At 42.5% G+C, this 18,341-nt stretch overlaps 1 long non-coding RNA gene across 1 annotated transcript; it reads right to left on the bottom strand.

Moving 5' to 3' along the window:
* Positions 1-13,750: 13,750 nt before the first annotated feature.
* On the bottom strand, positions 13,751-14,799 carry LOC139023244 (uncharacterized). The gene is made up of 3 exons (XR_011474392.1): positions 14,729-14,799; positions 14,291-14,424; positions 13,751-14,177 (listed from the first exon to the last, which is right to left on the bottom strand). It is a non-coding gene; the product is annotated as an uncharacterized lncRNA (long non-coding RNA).
* Between the last annotated feature and the right edge of the window lie 3,542 nt (positions 14,800-18,341).

Genomic DNA, 18,341 nt, shown 5'->3' with positions numbered 1-18,341 from the left:
TGAATAAGTGTTTCGTGTTCCGTCTTCTATATAATAAAAAGAAGATGTATTCATATCATGCTGCGCCTTGGTCCTCTCACTCATATCAAGACGATCGTGACACAGAGCTGGTGTAACTGAGTCAGGTTTGTTGGCCTCCTTGCTCGCACACGCTTTTTCAGTTCTGCCCACAAATTTTCTATAGGATTGAGGTCAGGGCTTTGTGATGGCCACTCCAATACCTTGACTTTGTTGTCCTTAAGCCATTTTGCCAGATCTTTGGAAGTATGCTTGGGGTCATTGTCCATTTGGAAGACCCATTTGCGACCAAGCTTTAACTTCCTGACTGATGTCTTGAGATGTTGCTTAAATATATCAACATAATTTTCCTCCTCATGATGCCATCTATTTTGTTAAGTGCACCAGTTCCTCCTGCAGCAAAGCACCCCCACAACATGATGCTGCCACCCCCGTGCTTCACGGTTGAGATGGTGTTCTTCGGCTTGTAACCCCCTTTTTCCTCCAAACATAACGATGGTCCCATCTATCTCTGAACAGCATCCATGTTTGATTTCTATTAGCCATATATTTTTCAACTGTGCTGTAATGTTTCACAAATATCCTGATCCTTATTATCTTCATAATTTCTACAGATTRTAAATTACAGATAAAGTGTTTCGTKAAGACTATTCTTAAATTATTGATTGATTGGCTATTACATTGTAGAATAATAGTGAAGACATCAAAACTATGAAATAACATATGGAATCAAACGTGTTAAACATATCAAACATGTTAAACATATCAAAATATATTTGATATTTTGGATTATTCAAAGTAGTCACCCTTTGCCTTGATGACAGCTTTGCACACTCTTGGTATTCTCTCAACCAACTTCATGAGGAATGCTTTTCCAACAGTCTTGAAGGAGTTCCCACATATGTTGAGCACTTATTGGCTGCTATTCCTGCACTCCATGGTCCAAATCATCCCAAACCATCTCAATTGGGTTGAGGTCGGGTGATTGTGGAGGCCAGGTCATCTGATGCAGCACTCCATCACTCTCCTTGGTCAAATAAGCCTTAAACAGCCTGGAGGTGTGTTTTGGGTCATTGTCCTGTTGAAAAACAAATAATAGTCCCAAATGTTGTGGTAGCCATGCTGGTTAAGTGTGCCTTGAATTCTAAATAAATCACAGACMGTGTCACCAGCAAAGCACCCCCACACCATCAGACCTCCTCCTCCATGCTTCACGGTGGGAACCGTACGTCTCACAAAGACACGGCGGTTGGAAACAAAAATCTAAAATTTGGACCAAATTACAGATTTCCACTTGTCTAATGTGTTTCTTGGCCAAAGCAAGTCTCTTCTTATTATTGGTGTCCTTTTGTAGTAGTTTATTTTCAGCAATTCGACCATGAAGGCCTGATTCATGGGCGGCAGCGAAGTCTAGTGGTTAGAGCATTGGACTAGTAACCGAAAGGTTGCAAGATCGAATCCCCGAGCTGACAWGGTACAAATCTATCGTTCTGCACCTGAACAAGGCAGTTAACCCACTGTTCCTAGGCTGTCATTGAAAATAAGAACTTGTTSTTAGCTGACTTGCCTAGTAAAATTAAAATAAAAAATTCACCCAGTCTCCTCTGAACAGTTGAGCTGTCTGCTACTTGAACTCTGTGAAGCATTTATTTGGGCTGCTATCTGAGGTGCATTTATGAACTTATCTATTAAACGTATCCTCTGCAGCAGATGTAACTCTGGGTCTTCCTTTCCTGTGATGGTCCTCATGAGAGCCAGATTCATCATAGCACTTGATGGTTATTTGCGACTGCACTTGAAAAAAAAATGTTCCGTATAGACTGATCTTCATGTCTTGAAGTAATGATGGACTGTTGTTTCTCTTTGCTTATTTGAACTGAACTGGCAAGAACAGTTCAAATAAGCAAAGAGAAACAACAGTCCATCATTACTTCAAGACATGAAGGTCAGTCAATACGGAAAATTTATATTTMTATTTTTTTCAAGTGCAGTCGCAAATAACCATCAAGTGATATGATGAATCTGGCTCTCATGAGGGCCACCACAAGATCTTGCAATCTTGCAATATGGACTTGGTCTTTTACCAAATAGGGCTATCTTCTGTTTACCACCCCTATCTTGTCACAACACAACTGATTGGCTCAAATGCATTAAGGAAAGAAATTCCACAAATTAACTTTTAATAAGGCAGACCTGTTAATTGAAATCCATTCCAGGTGACTACCTCATGAAGCTGGTTGAGAGAATGCCAAGAGTGTGCCAAGCTGTCATCAAGGCAAAGGGTGGCTACTTTGAAGAATCTCAAATATAAAATATATTTTGATTTGTTTAACTACATGATTCCATGTGTTATTTCATAGTTTTGATGTCTACGATGTAGAAAATAGTCTTATTGCTTAGAGATAGAAGTTGTTTTGGAACCTGTTCGTCCGAGACTTGATGTTCCAGTACCGCCTGCCAGATGGTAGCGGAGAGAACAGTTTGTGTGTGTGTGTGTGTGCACGTGTGTGTGCGTGTGTGTGTGCACGTGCACCTGTCCATTCTATCTATTCACTTACTGTAGGCCTCTTTGAAATCTGAATGGGAATCCCAGTGAATCTGGTTGGACATGTTACAATACCAATGTGAAGTTTTTTTAAAAATTCAATTAAAATCATATTTTAGCCTAGATCCTGAACAGGCAAGTCTCTCTTCCACTAATCATTATATTTCACATGAGATGGCTCTGACTTTAATCAGGGAAATTTACATGTAAGTAACACAGTAGAGATGTCTGACCATGAAACTGTAATATGTAGAGCCTACTCCTTCCCCAAGGGTGTCAGAGTGAAATAGTTTTCATCAAACCTTGATCTCACCTCAATATGTTATGTGCTTCCAATTCACACCGGTTCATATTCAAAACCTCAACAAAATTAAATGCAAATGAGTAGGCTACACAAACAATGTATGTGTGTTTGTATCCCAGTACTGCATCAGCAGCAACTGAGCGAAGAATGGCCACCACACACACACACACACACACACACACACACACACAAACAGACAGAGTTTCTCTGGTTGGATAAATGGTACGAGAGACGCAGGGTCTCTAACCCAACCTACAGTAGATGGCCTCGGCCACCCTGAACCACTCAGCAACACCATTACCACCATACCATTAGTGCCTCCCTCCACCTCAGCCTGCTGAGTAATTACCATAATGAAACATTATAGCGCAGGATACCAGAGCAAAGCTGAGCGGCCCACGTGATCCCACGTCACCCCCCAGCCACCTAAAGTCACCAAATAAAMCAATACAAGGATCCATCTTGAGACGGGAAACAGGGATTGGAGTACACTGACACACACTCATGGATCTCCCTCCAGAGACCACAACATTCACTGATTGGATGGTGGTGGATATTGGAAAGATCCATGAGTTTTGATAAGCCAGGAAAACATGAAATAATAATACAATATAGAGATTGAGATCTTCTGATCAATTCTAAAATTTCTGCTTATCTAAAACCCCTGATTGCAAAATTGCAGTAAAAATACCACTAGCCTTTGTTCATCTTATATACCATACTGTACATTGCATCTGCATTATCTAGTTTCAGGGCCATGAAATCTGTTCAGTCATTGGTTGAAGTCAGTTTAAATCCTAATGACATCATTATCTAGGAGATTAGCAGTTTCCACCAACAGCCACCCCATGGTCCTGATTGCCTCAAATCTCAGGCTGTTTTGATAACTCCGTAATCGACGTCCTCAAGACAAACATTAAAAACCAATGGCAACAAACACTGGGAATAATGTGGCAAAAAGGGTCATTTAACATTTCGAAGTCGTGTTTACAGAAAATGTTGAGTTAAACATAGTGTTTACAATATACGGTGCATTCGGAAAGTATTCAGACCCCTTTATCCACAATTTGCTWGGTTACAGCCTTATTCTAAAATAGATGAGAAAAAAATGATATTTAATTMATCTACACACAATACCCCATAATGACAAAGTGAAAACAGGTTTTTAGAATATTTTGCACATTTATGAAAATAAAAAAACAGATACCGTCATGCATAACTATTCGGACCCTTTGCTATGAGACTCGAAATTGAGCTCAAGTGCATCCTGTTTCTAAGAACTGTCACACCCTGATCTGTTTCACCTGTCTTTGTGATTGTCTCCACCCCCCTCCAGGTGTCGCCCATATTCCCCATTATCCCCAGTGTATTTAAACCTGTCTTCTCTGTTTGTCTGTTGCCAGTTCGTTTTGTTTCGTCAAGCCTACCAGCGTTTTTCCCGTGCTCCTGTCTTTCTCTAGTTCCTGTTTTCTAGTTTTCCCGGGTTTTGACCATTCTGCCTGCCCTGAGACTGAGCCTGCCTGCCGTTCTGTACCTTGTCACACCACCCTGGATTACAGACCTCTGCCTGCCCTGACCCTGAGCCTGCCTCCCGTTCTGTACCTTTCGGACTCTGCTCTGGATTACTGACCTCTGCTTGCCCTTGACCTGTCGTTTGCCTGCCCCAGTTTTCGTAATACACTTTTGTCACTTCGAAACTGTCGAGAAGACAGAGTCTTCTCCTGAGCCTTGACAAAAAACAGTTTTTGCTTTGACATTATTGGGTATTGTGTGAAGATTGATGAGGGGAAAAAACGATTGAATCCATTTTAGAATAAGGCTGTGTTGCTCCTTCTTCACCACACTGTCTGTGTKGGTGGACCATTTCAGTTTGTCCGTGATGTGTACGCCGAGGAACTTAAAACTTTCCACCTTCTCCACTGCTGTCCCATCGATGTTGATAGGGGGGTGCTCCCTCTGCTGTTTCTTGAAGTCCACGATCATCTCCTTTGTTTTGTTGACGTTGAGTGAGAGGTTATTTTCCTGGCACCACATTCCCAGAGCCTTCACCTCCTCCCTGTAGGCTGTCGTCGTTGTTGGTAATCAAGCCTATTACTGTTGTGTTTTCTGCAAAYGTGATGATTGAGTTGGAGGCGTGCTTGGCCACGCAGTCATGGGTGAACAGGGARTACAGGAGGGGGCTGAGCACGCACCMTTGTGGGGCCCTAGTGYTGAGGATCAGCGRWGTGGAGTTGTTGCTTCCTACCTTCACCACCTGGGGGCGGCCCATCAGGAAGTCCAGGAWCCAATTGCACAGGGCGGAGTTCAGACCCAGGGTCTTGAGTGATGATGAGCTTGGAGGGTACTATGGTGTTGAATGCTGAACTATAATCAATGAACAGCATTGTCCAGATGGGATAGGGCAGTGKGCAATGTGACGGCAATTGCATCGTCTATGGACYTATTGGGGTGGTAAGCAAATTGAAGTGGTTCTAGGGTGACAGGTAAGGTGGAGGTGATATTATCCTTGACTAGTCTCGCAAAGCACTTCTGGGAAGCAAGACATCGATGTCCGCGACATGGCTGATTTTCCTTTTGTAGTCTRTGATTGTCTGTAGACCCTGCCACATACATCTCGTGTCTGAGCTGTTGAATTGCGACTCCGCTTTGTCTCTATACTGACGTTTTGCCTGTTTGATTGCCTTGCGGAGGGAATKACTTCTYTGTTTGTATTCTGCCATATTCCCAGTCAGCTTGCCATGATTAAATGTGGTCGTTCGTGCTTTCAGTTTTGCACGAATGCTGCCATCTATCCACGGCTTATGGTTAGGGTAGGTTTTAATAGTCACAGTGGGTACAACATCTCCTATACACTTCCTGATAAACTCAGTCAGCGTCTCGGTGAATACGTCAATATTATTCTCAGAAGCTACCCGGGAACATATCCCAGTACGCGTGATCAAAACAATCTTGAAGAATGGATTCCGATTGGTCAGACCAGCGTTGAATAGTCCTTAGCACAGGTACTTCCCGTTTGAGTTTCTGCCTCTAGGAAGGGAGGAGCAAAATGGAGTCATTGTCAGATTTGCCGAAAGGAGGGCGGGGGAGGTCCTTGTATAAATCCTGGAAGTTAGAATAACAGTGGTCTAATGTTTTAACAGCGCAAGTACTACAGTCGATATGCTAATAGAATTTAGACAGCCTTTTCCTCAAATTTGCTTTGTTAAAATCCCCAGCTACAATAAATGCGTCCTCAGGATATATAGTTTCCAGTTTGCATAAAGTCCAGTGAAGTTCCTTGAGGGCCKTCGTGGTATCGGCTTGAGGGGAGATATACACGGCTGTGACTATAACCRGGAAGAACTATTCACAATAAGTGACGTTATTGTGAAGTGGAAATGTCTAGGAGCAACAATGGAACAGAGTGGTAGGCCACACAAGCTCACAGAATGGGACAGCCAAGTGCGGAAGCGTGTAACACGTAAAAATCGTCTGTCCYCGGTTGCAAYACTCACTACCAAGTGCCMAACGGCCTCTGGATGCAACTTCAGCACAAGAACTGTTCGTCAGGAGCTTCATGAAATGGGTTTCCATGGCTGAGCAGTCGCACACAAGCCTAAGATCACCATCCGCAATGCCAAGCATTAGCTGGAGTGGTGTAAAGCTTGCTGCCATTGGACTCAGTGGAAACGCATTGTCTGGAGTGATGTATCACAATTCACCATCTGGCTGTCCGATGGACGAATCTGGGTTTGGCGGATGCCAGGAGAACGCTACCTGCCCCAATGCATAGTGCCAACTGTAAAGCTTGGTGGAGGAATAATGGCCTGTTTTTCATGGTTCGGGCTAGGCCTCAGTTCCAGAGAAATCGTAACACTATAGCATACAATGACATTCTAGACAATCTGTGATTCCAACGTTGTGGCAGTTTGGGGAAGGCCCTTTCCTATTTCAGCATGACAATGCCCTGTGCACAAAGCGAGGTCCATACTGAAATTGTTTGTCGAGATTGGTGTGGAAGAACTTGACTGCCTAAACAGACCCTGGGACTCAACCTCATCGAACACACTTTGGGATGAATTGGAACGCCGACTGCGAGCCAGGCTTATATCACCAAAATAGTCAGCGCCCGACTCACTAATGCTCTTGTGCTGAAATTGAAGCAACTCCCTGCAGCAATGTTCCAACATCTAGTGGAAAGCCTTCCCAGAAGAGTGGAGACTGTTTTAGCAGCAAAGGGGGGAATAACTCAATGTTAATGCCCATGATTTTGGAATGAGATGTTCAACGAGCAGGTGTCCACATTTTTGGTCATGTAGTGTATTTTCCTTCTCCTGGAAAACTTGTCACGGTTAATTAAACAGGGACCATAATCTATGCATTTTAAACTCAATAATCTAAATTCTGATTGAATAGCTATGCTTTAGATTCTGCATTTCTGCAACACATCTCCAACCATATGTGTGAAGCAACTTGATCATAGCCAGATAAAGACTTCTTGATTCCAGGCTAACTTGACTGTTCTTCTGCAGTAAAAAGGGAAAGCAGAGGACATAGGGTAAATCTATTTGAAATCAATCACTTTTTTGACAGCATCCCTTTTGATTTAAACAAAACTTTCCATAGATTTTTGCCTATAGACTTTTGGACATGAATGCACAATTATAGATTTTTTTACGATAACGGTACATACACATGCATGACACAAACTTAGACTCGATTACAGAGTATGGGCCTACTGAGATTACTAGAGCGTAGGAGCGGCAGGGTTTGTGACATAAATATAATGACCACACTACTCTTTAATGAAAAGTCCATAGAGGCTATAGTTAGCTAACACTCTTTTGTACATCGCGCTGTAACATACAACTGATCTTATTTTTGCACCCAAAAAACGCAATACTTCCAGGTCAACTGCAATATGAATACCATTGTAAAGCACAATTTCTCYCCTTTCCAGCAAAATCAATGACGMGCCCTTCATGCTGCCCGTCTCTGCATGATTGAMGAAGGCAATGAGCTCCGTGGGGTCTTTATAAAAATGACGGGTGGGGAAGCGAAASCTACTGCGTGATAGGGAAAGGTGGGAGATAAGATGTGTGGGGAAACGTCTCTTTTCACCCGATCTGTCCAACTTATCACCTCTAAAATGTAAATAAAACACTATAAAGAGTCTATATAATGTGTCATTACATACCTATTTGAAGGTTTGTGTCAAATTTGAATCGGGTTTTTAGGGGCGGCGCTAAAGTTATCTTCAGAAGTAAACAGCGGCTGTCGCGGCTTTGAGAGTCATGATGGCTTGCAGTGATGACGCAAACAATGTATGCATTCAGTTGTACAATTGACTAGGTATCCACCCCTGTCCCTGTCCTGTTTTTAAACTGCGGGAGAAGCGTTACACCTGGTGGAACGAGGCTGTACGACACAGAATGAGGTACATTATGCGTGCTGTACTTTACGTCATGACACATCACAATTTAACGTACAGCGTCAGAGGAGTCCGTTTTTTTCCCAACTTTTCTCCAATACTATCGGGCCATTACCATGTCAATCAACTCTTGAATAGAAACATAGTTCACACCCCAGATTATGATGCCAACACAGTCGCTACAGTCCCATTCGTTTTCATTGCAGCCTCGTTGGAATGGCGCGGTTGCGCAAATTTGTACTGAATGGGGTTTGTCAACAGTAGGTAGGTATTGGTCCATATTTGAAAACCTTCCCTTTAGCTCAACAAACAAGTTCTCCCACGATTAGCGAAATGACACAGTAGATAGGATTCTGGCATTGTTTCAACCCCAAGGCTGCTATGAAGGGCAGGGGAGGTTCACAATCATCCATGCACACTCAATCTCCATGAAACATTGATGAGAGCCATATCACTCATACCACAACAGCTSTAGTTGTACTGTAGTCTATGTGATCAACAGGCATCTCCCTCTCTCCCTCTCTCTACAGTAGGTCTGCTCATGTCAGCACCTTATGCAGCCTCTAAATCTGTGTTGTTACTGAGAATAAAGGTACTTGCTCATGGGGGAAGGATTAGGAGCAGAGGCACAGAGAAAATCCTCTTCTCCTCCCAGGGAGGAAGGGAGAAGACGAGAAGAGGGAGACAGCAAGCAAGAAAGAGAGAGACAGCGAGAGAGATCAGCTAGAGAGAGAGTAAGAGAGAGACAGCGAGAGAGATGCAGCTAGAGCGAGAGTAAGAGAAGACAGCGAGAAGAGTGCAGCTAGAGAGAGAGTAAGAAGAGAGACAGCGAGAGAGAATGCAGTTAGAGAGAGAGAAAGAGAGAGACAGCGAGAGAGATGCAGCTAGAGAGAGAGTAAGAGAGAGACAGCGAGAGAGATGCAGCTAGAGAGAGAGTAAGAGAGAAGACAGCGAAGAGAGATGAGAGAGAGAGCAGCTAGAGAGAGAGTAAAGAGAGACAGCGAGGAGATGCAGCTAGAGAGAGAGTAAGAGAGATCAGCTAGAGAGAGAGTAGAGAGAGACAGCGAGAGAGTGCAGCTAGAGAGAGATAAAGAGAGAGACAGCGAGGGAGATGCAGCTAGAGAGAGAGTAAGAGAGAGCAGCTAGAGAGAGAGTAAGAGAGAGAGCAGAGAGTGCAGCTAGAGAGAGAGTAAGAGAGACGATGCAGCTAGAGAGAGAGTAAGAGAGAGAGAGAAAACAAGAAGAGAGCGCTTGCTCTACACTACCTGCTACAGTGTAGTAAAAGCAGGCCCTGCTTGGCTCCTCCAGAGATGGTTACATAACTTGGCAAAAACTAGTCCTTCCCTCCTCCACACAGACAGACAGACAGAAAGCGAGACCGACAGAGGGCGAGACTGACAGAGACCGACAGAGGGCGAAACCGACAGAGGGCGAAACCGACAGAGGGCGAAACCGACAGAGAACGACAGAGGGCGAGACCGACAGAGGGCGAGACCAACAGAGAGCGAGACCGACAGAGAACGACAGAGGGCAAGACCGACAGAGGGTGAGACCAACTGTCAGGTGTGTGTACGAGAGGCGAAGTCAGGTGCAGGAGAGCAGAGTGTAATAAACAGGCGGACTTTAATTCCGTTCCAAAAATGACAGCACATAAGAACAATAACGTGCCAAAAACACGGAACATAGCAAAAGTATAGCGCCTGACAAAATACACATAACAATAAACAATTACACRCAAAGACATGGTGRGGAGCAGAGGACTAAATACATGCAGTAATTATGGAAWGAAAACCAGGTGTGTAATGGAACAAGACAAAACAAATGGATAAATGAGAAATGGAGCGGCGATGGCTAGAAAGCCGGTGACGTCGATCGCCGAACGCCGCCCGAACAAGGAGAGGAGCCGACTTCGGTGGAAGTCGTGACACCGACAGAAGGCGACAAAGACAGAAAGAAAGAAAGAAAGAAAGAAAGAAAGAAAGAAAGAAAGAAAGAAAGAAAGGTGGGCAAACGACCCTGTAGCACATGAATCACACAGTTAAAAATAACACCCCAAGCATTTTCATCGACAGTGGGGGCAACTGAGTCCTTTCTGAAATCAATGCTTATTACTCGCTTCGACTATTTTCTAACCCCGACTGCTGAACCAACGTTTAACCCCGATCATATGTTGTGAGGAGATCGACACCTTTGTACGTTTACTGGTGTATGAACGTCAAGAACAGTTAGAGAAAGTGTGTGAGTGTCGTATACGGTTCTTTAGTGATTCRAACAACAAAATGCACTTCTACACAAGAGCCTTGTGAATTAACACTGTTGCTGCTTCTCTTGAAGGGAAACAACATGCTTAAAGGAGACTGAACAAAACATCCCTCTTTCTTCATTCAAACAAATCTTCTTCTTTTTTTTTACTGGAAACCATCCCCCAACTACAAACACATTAAGCACAAATAAATCAGGAGACAGTTCTTTTATAGCAGTCAGTTTGTGTTCACATCAGCGCCGAGAGGTGCAGTAACTGTTATGCAAGCAGAGGGAGGAGATAGATATAGACCCTGATCCCAAAACTTTTGAAATTAGACAAGCTTTGCGGCAGATTCTGCGTTCACCTTTGATTTCCTCTCCCACTCACTCCTACTGGTGCTGCTCGCATTCAACAGACACTGGTTCATGTCATTGTGATGCTATATTCTCTCTCCACCAGCTCCAGTCTATCTAGCAGCCCCCATCGGAAGGCAGACCTAATAGGGAGATAGGCTATAGCCTATCACCGCCCACTGTGAACATTCTCCAAAACCTCTCACAACGTTTCTAGCCTAAATGATAGAATGATAGTTGTTAAGGAAGAGGCTATAATATGCCCTCATTCATTCCTCTGGAGTGGTTGTGAGTGTGTGAGAGTGTGTAAGTGGGTGTGTGTGTGTGTGTGTTCCATTCCACATGACGCAAGGTAAAATGATCTGCCGATCTTCTTCCATCTGTCTCTGCGAAGCACTTCAAATGGTAACCAGATATGACACAGCAAGCCAGCCCCCTGAAGAGTAATATTCTAATGGCTTTTCAAATCAGCCCCAGTACAGTCCCAATTCCAACCAAGCCATTATCCGACTTCTCTATGGCTTTCAGCATCATACAGCGCCTGGAAAAATACAACTTTTCATCATATTCAGCATGCATCCATCATTTTTAAAGGGGAACTGCACCAGCTGATTTGGCCTCGTTTTTTGGTTTGCTCCTCAAGAGATAAAGGCGGCCTTGACAGAAGCCAAAAGTGAGTTGGCTTGGGGGTGTGGTTTGATGTGGGTGTCTCTTAGGTGTRTCCTTGCCACCACCAAGACACACYCATCTGTCAGAACCTTGCCCACAGCTMTTTCCCCCCACTCAATCATAACAAACACACCTTCTGCAGGTTTGGTTCAATAAGTACAGGCAGATGTATAGTAAGATGTTGGAGGACACAACACAACAAACAAAATATGAAACAAAACAGCAATGAAATGACAGCAAATTACATTTAGTCAATAGTCTACAGAGTAATATGAAAATACTGCAATTGCTGAATTTAATTTGTCTTCTGATAACTTTCAAATGTAGTAACATGTCTGTGTAGAATAAATCATCCTTTACGTACAGTGCATTCGTAAAGTATTCAGACCCCTTGACTTTTTCCAAATTTTGTTACGTTACAGCCTTAATCCAAAAATATATATATCAGCAATCGACACACAATACCCCATAATGACAAAGTGAAAACAGGTTTTTCGAAAGTTTTTAAAATGTATAAAAAGTCTAAAAGATATTCAGACCCTATGCAATGGGACTCGAAATTGAGCTTAGGTGCATCCTGTTTCCATTGTTTCTTCAACCTGATTGGAGTCCACCTGTGGTTAATTCAATTGAATGGACATGATTTGSAAAGGCACACACCTTTCTATTTAAGGTCCCACAGTTAACAGTGCATGTCAAAGAAAAAATCAAGCCATGAGTTCAAAGGAATTGTCCATAAAGCACCGAGACAAGATTGTGTCGAGGCACAGATGTTGGGAAGGGTACAATCATTTTTTTTGCAGCATTGAAGGTCCCCAAGATGGCCTTCCATCATTCTTAAATGGAAGAAGTTTGGAACCAGCAACTCTTCCTAGAGATGRCCGCCCGGCCAAACTAAGCAATCAGGGGAGAAGGGCCTTGGTCAGAGAGGTGACCAAGAACCTGATTGTCACTCTGAAGGAGGTCCAGAGTTCCTCTGTGGAGATGAGAGAACCTTCCAGAAAGACAACCCTCTTTGCCTTTATGGCAGAGTGGGCCACTCTGCCTTTATGGTAGAGTGGCCAAATGGAAGCCACTCCTCAGTAAAAGGCACATCACTGCCCACTTGTAGTTTGCCAAAAGACACCTAAAGATTCTCAGACCATGAGAAACAAGATTCTCTGGTCTGATGAAACCAAGATGGAACACTTTGGCCTGAATCCCAAGTGTCACGTCTGGAGGAAACCTGGCACCATCCCTACGGTGAAGCATGTTGGTGGCAGCATCATGCTGTGAAGATGTTTTTCAGCGGCAGGGACTGGGAGACTAGTCAGGATCGAGGGAAGGATGAAAGGAGCAAAGTACAGAGAGATCCTTGATGAAAACCTGCTCCAGAGCGCTCAGGACCTCAGACTGGGGCAACGGTTCAGCTTCCAACAAGACAATAACCCTAAGCACACAGCCAAGACAACACAGGAGTGACTTCGGGACAAGTCTCTGAATGTACTTGAGTGGCCCAGCCAGAGCCTGGACTTGAACCCCATCTAACATCTCTGGAGAGACCTGAAAATAGCTGTGCAGCAACGCTCCCCATCCAACCTGACAGAGCTTGAGAGGATTTGCAGAGAAGAATGGGAAAAACTCCCCAAATACAGGTGYGCAAGCTTGTAGCATAATACCTAAGAAGACTCAAKGCTGTAATCGCTGCCAAAGGCGCTTCAACAAAATACTAAGTAAAGTGTCYGAATACTTAAGTAAATGGAATATTTAAGTGTTTTATTTTATATACATTTGCAAAAATKTGTCATTATGGGGTATTGTGTGTAGATTTTAGAGGGGGRAAAAACAATTTAATCAATTTTAGAATAAGGCTCTAACATAAMAAAATGTGAAAAAAGTCAAGGGGTCTGAATACTTTCCGAATGCACTGTAAACCAAAGAAGCAGTGTTCTGCTACTATAACAACATGYATTTTTCATCTTTCATTGTCATTGCCAGCCGATACAGATTCTGTGCCTATCGGCATTTTGTCTGGTGGTACCTCTGGKGCTACCTTGGCAAACATGTCAGTGATCATACCTTTCTGTGTGTTGTCCCGTATGCAACAAGAGTTCCCTTATCCTGGTACAGAATATACAGTGTTTTTCCCTCCTCATATTGACTAATACCATACAATTGAATAATAAAAAAGACAATACAATTAAAAGTTGTGTCTAGTCAAATTTTAATGCCGAGTGCCAGGTCTCTCTCCATTCAGTATCAAGCCCGTCTTTCAGTCTGGACTTCATCACATCATCTTGCAAGTCTCCATGTTCTGGCTCCATACATGTTTATGTGAACACATACACACATAGTCACTGTTCTATTACCAATGGCAGTTAGGATATGTCATATCGGACACAYMAACAGTTACTATGTTCAAGTTTGAACAGGTCTGATAAAACCTAACCAATTATGGTCTCCCCGTTACATGACTGAGGCTGCCATCTGGCAAAAGCATCTCCAGTCCATCTAAAGAAATAGGCAGAGTTGAGGCAGASTTCATCAGTGATACATGGAATGAAAAGGGTGTTGCTRTTACTGGACCTTTGTGCTGTACTATATTATTAATAATCACCTCATTGTGGATGTGTTGAGTGCCAGTTCTCTCTCATCTCATGCATCTGTGAACACAAACACACAGTCACTGTTCTATTACCAATGGCAGTTAGGGATTGGTGATATCTGACACACTAACATATACTATGTTGAACAGGTCAGACTAAACCTACCTAATTCGGTTCTCCCCATCAACGACGGTTGGTGAGCAGGCAAGAGGTAAGGCTGGAGGTGCGGCCTTTTCCAGAGCCCCATTGATGGGCATAGCACCGCAGATCAGCTCCTAGCCCCTCATCAAAGATACTGGTCGGTAACACACAAACACACACACAGAGCACTGATTACATTATCAATGGTGGTTATGATTATCCTGGTGGAACTAACCTGATTGCTGCATTCACCTTTCTATTTCACTTCAGATATCATACAATGTGAAGTAAAATACAATGGTGAACACAGCGATCAGGCTGGTTCCACGAGGATAGGTTATGCCCTTGACATTATATGCCTCTAAGAAGTGGAAAATAAGCAACAAATAATGTCAGTTTACATCAATTCTGTTTCAGAATTGGGTTATCAAATGTTTCAAAGTAATGAAGTGGGTTACCTTCTGTGTTTGTACAAATGATGAGCTGTGACTGATCAAAATGAGTTTTCTCATGGCTCGCTCGTCCCTCTGTAGAAATATGTTTGGAACATAAAAACGCAATAAAATCACAGTATCAAATCGCAATACATATAGAATTGCAATACATATCGTTTTGGCACCTAAATATTGTGAAAATATCRTATCGTGAGGTCCCTGGCAATTCCCAGCCCTATAAATTACACAAACTTAGAGTGGCATGGAAATACAATGACATTGCTCGAGTAGGCAAATAATTAGTAGGAAACAACTTTTCCATATTATGAYGTCATCAAATTTACTTTAGAGAGATTGCATTGTTTCCATTACTGTTATTAGCAAAGTTTGTCAAAAATAGCTAGCAATGCTAATGTTAGCTAGCTAAAATACGGTGGTCCCCTCAATCTGAGTTAGCTGGCTAAAGTTATACTGCATCTAAAGTCAATCTGGCGACATCAGAATCATGACAAAAAGGTTTTCCTACTAGTTATTTGCCTTCTTTTGAAATGGTATTGTGTTTCCAAGCCAAATCTGAGTTGYATTAAGGTAGGCTAAAGTTAGCCAGCTAGCTAGCTAGGTTCCAAACTCTGTTTTAGACAAGACTGACTTTATGACAACAATTGTCCTTTTCAATCAGTTTTTACACTATAAACAAATGTTTCTGACTCATATCAATGCCACATAGGCTGTTTTCAGGGGATGAATTGGTTTTTAGGGGCAGTGGCTCTGTAAAGTACAAAAGGCCAGTTATTAGGACTGTGACGATACTAGTATCACAATATTTTTCCCAAAAACTGCTGTATGCAAAATATTGTGTGATATAGCTTGGAAAATAAACAAATGTGACTGGATGACAGCATAATGATGTTAATTTCCAACATTAGGGCTGTTTTCCTAAAGAAGTTAAATCCGCTTGTTTTCTCTCCTTGCCACAATACTAACGAGTATCGTGATACTGGTATCGTCCCAGCCCTWCCAGTTATATCAGTGGATTTGAGGTCACATTCTGATAGAGAAAGGGAGAGAGAAGAAAAGCATAGGTGTCTCTAGTTTGGAGAGCTCGCCAACTTGCCTCACCCTGACTCACAACTGAGAATATATTGACACATCTACATGGAAACGGCTCATAAGATGATCGAGGCTTGAATGTTGGAGTGGCTTGGACCAAGGCATACTTATTGTGTTCAATCAGTGAAATCAGTTTCACTTTCTTTCATGTCATCACATTTCAATGGGGGACCATTTTTCTATTCAAAATATTATTGTGGCAACCACTTATTGGTATTGAACCATGATAAGAGGTCAGATTACCATAACTATTTCCTCCCAAGGACCAAGGGGGAATTTCCATTTCCTCGCTTCCTCACATCCTCTATACCTAATCCTCTCTACGCCTCTTTTTCAAAACATCAGAGAGAAGTGAGGAGAGGATTTTGAGGAGACAACTAATTTCCTTCTGGCATTTTGGAAAGGAGGCAGGGAGAGGATGGAACAAGGAAAGACTTTGAGATTCACCCAAAAAGTGCTCACTCTTATGGCTGTGCCATTACTGTCTTTTCTCTATTCAACTGTAGCATACATATAAAATCGTTCTCTGGGAATTTAAATTGGGTTCAAGGGGAGATATGAGAATACTGTGATTGAGGTTCAGAATGTCAGTTGTCACTTGGCTCATCGGGACACAAAACCTACAGAAAAGATAGCAGGCTCAAGAAGAAGATCACGAACTAGGAATGAAAAATTCAACAAGCAATTCTGACAGCAAATCACCTTGACACAGGTGAAAGACAGGGGAATTGTGGGGATAGCACTGCCACCATATGTCCTATTCTATATTCTTAAAACTCTCCATGCCTCGGTGAAACAAACTGAAAAACACTTTTTTCTTATCTTCTTCGGGATCGCTGTGCGTCCACGGTACAGTTGAGCTAACGTAGGCTAATGCGATTAGCATGAGCTTGTAAGTAACAAGAACATTTCGCAGGACATAGACATATCTGATATTGGCAGAAAGCTTAGATTCTTGTTAATCTAACTGCACTGTCCAATTTACCGTAGCTATTACAGTGAAAGAATAGCATGCTATTGTTTGAGGAGTGTACACATTYGGGCAGTCTTGATCCAAAATTTTGAACAGAAATGCAATGGTTCATTGGATCAATATAAAACATTGCACATACACTGCTGCCATCTAGTTGCCAAAATATAAATTGCACCTGGGCTGGAATAATACATTATGGCCTTTCTCTTGCATTTCAAAGATGATGGTACAAAAAAATACAAAATAACATTTTTTTTTCTTCTTTGTATTATCTTTTACCAGATCTATTGTGTTATATTCTCCTACAATCCTTTCACATTTCCACAAACTTCAAAGTGTTTCCTTTCAAATGGTACCAATAATATGCATATCCTTGCTTCAGGGCCTGGGGCAGTTAGATTTGGGTATGTAATTTTAGGCAAAAAAAAAAAAAGGGCAGATCCTTAAAAGGATTTATACAACCTCGGATTAAGCACCCCAATATCCCGTATAACACCCAAACACTTTTGCAACACTCTCAAGCTATAATCATTTCACAGTGACTACAGATCGAAAGTACCTATTAGCTAAATCTTGTGCGACGCATCATTTCTCAGTGCTTTGAGACTTAATTTGTATTGTGCATTGTCCCTACCAAATAAATGTAATAAATAAAATGTTTTAAAGTGGTATAACACCTTAGCGAGGAATACCTGTGTAGTGTGTAGCCTGACAGCTCTAAGATAATSATGCTGAAGAAAGCCATCCCATTAAAGGTTAAACAATGATCATACGTTATTGTGAAGAATAAGCTAATGAGGATGGGAGAAAGCCTTACGGAGACCCTTATTGTGAAGTAATATAATCACAGGTTACATGTATTAATCCCACATTACGCCATGTCTTTCAAACCCATAGATGGACTAAGAACAGGGCCATGCACCTGCATTTCGTTTCTATGGAAACTCCTGATCTCCTAGCAACCATGCATTGAGTGTTTGAAAGCATGATTAATATCGCCAAATTATTTTTATGCCTGCTTAATTATTATTATTYTTTTTTAAATAGCCAAGGTAGAAAAAAGCATGAAATTTGCCTYCGAGTTCTACTTTGTTTGCGGTAAAGCAAAATATTAGACCATGGCTGTAACTGTGTAACACTGCTCTGTGACTGCATGATGGCCTTCTGGTCACCTGGTTGTATGCTACCAGAATATTTTCTTTACAGCTTTATTGATAACATTATACTGTATCACTTCTATTSTTATTTTTTATATAAATTGAAATACCCCATTTTTGGCTCCTGAGTGGCACAGCGGTCTAATGCATTGCATTGCAGTGTTGCGGCATCACTACAGCCTGGGGTTCGATCCCAGGCGGTATCATTACCGGCCGTGACCGGGAGTCCCATAGGGCGGCGTACAATTGGCCCAGTATCATCCGGGTTAGGGGAGGGTTTGKCCGRGGGGGCTTTACTTGGCTCGTCGCGCTCTAGCTACTTGTGGCGGTCCGGGCGCCKGCAGGCTGACTCTGGTCATCAGTTGAACAGTGTTTCCTCTGACACATTGGTGCGGCT

The sequence above is a fragment of the Salvelinus sp. IW2-2015 genome, linkage group LG28 (genome assembly GCF_002910315.2).
Source record: "Salvelinus sp. IW2-2015 linkage group LG28, ASM291031v2, whole genome shotgun sequence".
Classification (NCBI taxonomy): Eukaryota; Metazoa; Chordata; class Actinopteri; order Salmoniformes; family Salmonidae; genus Salvelinus; species Salvelinus sp. IW2-2015.
The sequence above is the reverse complement of the archived record's forward strand: the minus strand, read 5'-3'. Positions and strand labels throughout refer to the sequence as shown.